Raw genomic sequence first — 3,045 nt, 5'->3', positions numbered from 1 at the left:
AAACCTGTGACAAGGCTGCTAGTGACAACTGGGCCAGCGAGAGGCTGTAGCGGCAGTAGGCAAGAGGCAGATGGGGGCATTCGGGAAGATGGCTTCTGAGTGTGAGTTAAGACAAAGGAACCCTAGGGTTCACGTGGGGCATTTGAGAAGTGAAGTAACTAAAGTGTTGTGTGTGTGTGTCTGAAGTGAAGTGCAAGTGTTGACTAAAAGACTTCAACTGGGCTGGGCTCGACAACGTGGGCTTAAGGGATTTGTGCCTGGGCTGTATGATGCATTGGGTTTTATCTAATTGTTTTTCTTCCTTTTAATTGTTTGTCAAATTGGGTTACTCCAGAAAGTCTAGTACAGGCCCATGGCCTTTTTCATTATTATATAGGGTTCTTGCTTATGTAAGGGCGCTGTTGTGCCTATTTCTTTTATGCAAAAATCTGAATGAAAGTTAAGTTTTTTCTCCTTTATCTGTTTCTTCTCTACCTGCTCTAGAAAAGCTTCCCTGAGGGATGCTTTTTCCAGTGCGTGTTTATCCAGCGTGTTACAAAACCGCCCAACGCCACCAACTGTGCCATCGTGAATGGCTCCTCTTGCCGTCGAGCCACAGTGGGTCTTTCCCCCCCTCAGCCCCTCACCCTCACCCTCTCGCCAACACTCTCTCTCTCTCTCTCTCTCTCTCTCTCTCTTTCCCTCTCGGATCCCAGCAGATTTGTGTACCTCCACCGTGCACTGCCTTCCTCCATGGCACAACACCACTGAAAGGCCACCCCGAGCCACCACTCCACACCATGAAGCCATCCCTCACCCAACCCTCCTCCCCTAGTCTCACCCCCTCTTTTCCTCTCAGTCAACGCCACCCTTGACCCCACAACCGCCACAAGCCACCACATGGTAGCAGACTGTGAAGCCCAATCAGCCACTACCTTTGTTCCCTGCACCACTGAGAGCCACCGTTGCCTAGCTCAGCTCTTCCACCTAGGGTATAATTTCTGCCCCTTCCATTGAGAAAATATTATGTTTATGTGTTTGTGTGGATGTTGGTATGTGCTTGAGTACTTGGCAGATTTGCTATGTTTAATGGTTGTGTTGGTTGTGGTGGACTTAGAAGAAGTGCGGTGGTTCAGATTTGTAATGGAGTTGGAGGTGAAGTATGCAGATTGTGGAATATGATGTTTGTGCTATTTGTTCTGTGTGGAGTTTCTTGTTTTGAATATGTGAATGCAATGGGTGTAGTGTTGGAGTTGCTTAGGTTGGGAAATTGTGAAAAAGCATGGTTGTTGTATCAGTTTGAGATTTGTGAAGCTATGTGATTGCTTGGGTTGTTGTGTATTGAGTATGAGTATGTACATGAATTTCCAAAGAGATCTTAATTATGCTTTTGTGAAGATTGATTTTATGCATATCGATGTGATACAGAGTTTATATGACTATTTGGTGGTGTAGTGATTTTGTGTAGAGCCCAAGTGTTGGGTAGAATATTTATATTTTGTTGGGTTGATGTAATTGGGCGGCAAATTGCTAGTATTTGTTATGATTTGAGTGGGATGAGGTGAATTAGTACTAATTATTGAATTAATATATGGTTGTGGTTTTGTGAAGTCATGATTTCTAACTTGTAAAGTTTTGTAATTGTGGTGTAGACGTACAAATGGTATTGACAAATTTTAAGTTTAATGTTGGGTTCATCGCTTTGGATATTGAGTATATGAGTAGCTTGTAATTTATATGGTTATGCTTGATTGTGGATCATGCTACTTAGTTGAATTATTTTGGGATGATTGGTGTGAATGTATGAAGTTGGGATGGATTGTCTTGAAGTGTTGGGATTTAACGATGGAATTGTAGTGAGTTGAAGAGCATGGTGATGATGTTGGTTTCTAAATGGACATATTTGTAAATTTTAAATGTATTATGTATGGATGGTATTGTGAATACTTAGATGGATTATATGTTGATCTTAGGTGATAAGGGAGTATGACATATATATGTTTGATGGATTGTATGGGTATGCTTGGTTGACTTGTGCTATGCATTTAGATGTAAGGAAATGAATTGGGACTTAGGATTGATGTTGGTTTGGATTATGTACGGGGGAAGGGTATTATTTAAAGACTAGTATTGTGACTGCAGTTGGGTCATATGGTGAAGTGAGGTTAAGCTGTAGGCTCATGAATAATGGTTGGGGATTAAAGTGAGCATGGATGCTCACTTTATTTATTAGATAGAACATGAAGTTGGGATTTCTAGATTCATAGTCTAGGCCTAAGGTTTATGGCAAGGGTTATACTTCAATGATTGGATAATGACATGTGTAAGTGAAATGAATGGATGTTATGAATACTTAGAGGTGTAAGTTTGTACAATTAGAGATGTCATGAAGAAGCATGCGAGTAACTGGGTGAAGGAGGCTAATTGGATAATGACTAGTTTAAATGGAAGAAGTCTTAAGTAAAGAACCAATTAAGGTTAAGCCATGTGAGAGAGAATGCACTAAGAGTTGGGAATAGTTTTATTATGAAAGTTTTACGTTTAATGTTCTATAGTAAATAAAAAGGAAATGACATGAAGTTGTGCATGCATGTAAGTTGCCATCTAACACTCACATGAACGGATTGGATGAAATGTGCCTAGCATGGAGTTTAGGTAAGTATTACATTCATGCTCTTTTAGAGTTTTCTAAAAGTATGAAAATGAAAATGAATGCTTTATGAAATGCTTTTATGAAAAATGTTCTTTTATGAAATTAAAAGAAAATAAATGTTTTTTTAGAATGAAAATGTTTTAAGAATCTATGCTAAGATATTAAAGTTTAAGTATATGTATGTAATGACCTTTTTTGGCAGCCCCTTTTTATGCATCCCAAAGAATAGTTATATGTATGTGAATGGATGCTATATGTAGTATTTATTGTATGTATGTTCGATGAAATGAATGATGAGGTTTCATGCTTATGTTATGAAAAGCTGTTTTATGAAATGAAATGATGAATGAAATGAATGAATGAAAGGAAAGGAAAGGAAAGGAAAATGACTGAAAAGAAATGAATGTTTTAAT

The sequence above is a fragment of the Juglans regia genome, chromosome 4 (genome assembly GCF_001411555.2).
Source record: "Juglans regia cultivar Chandler chromosome 4, Walnut 2.0, whole genome shotgun sequence".
In the NCBI taxonomy this organism is placed as follows: Eukaryota; Viridiplantae; Streptophyta; class Magnoliopsida; order Fagales; family Juglandaceae; genus Juglans; species Juglans regia.
Note: the sequence above shows the minus strand (reverse complement) of the source record.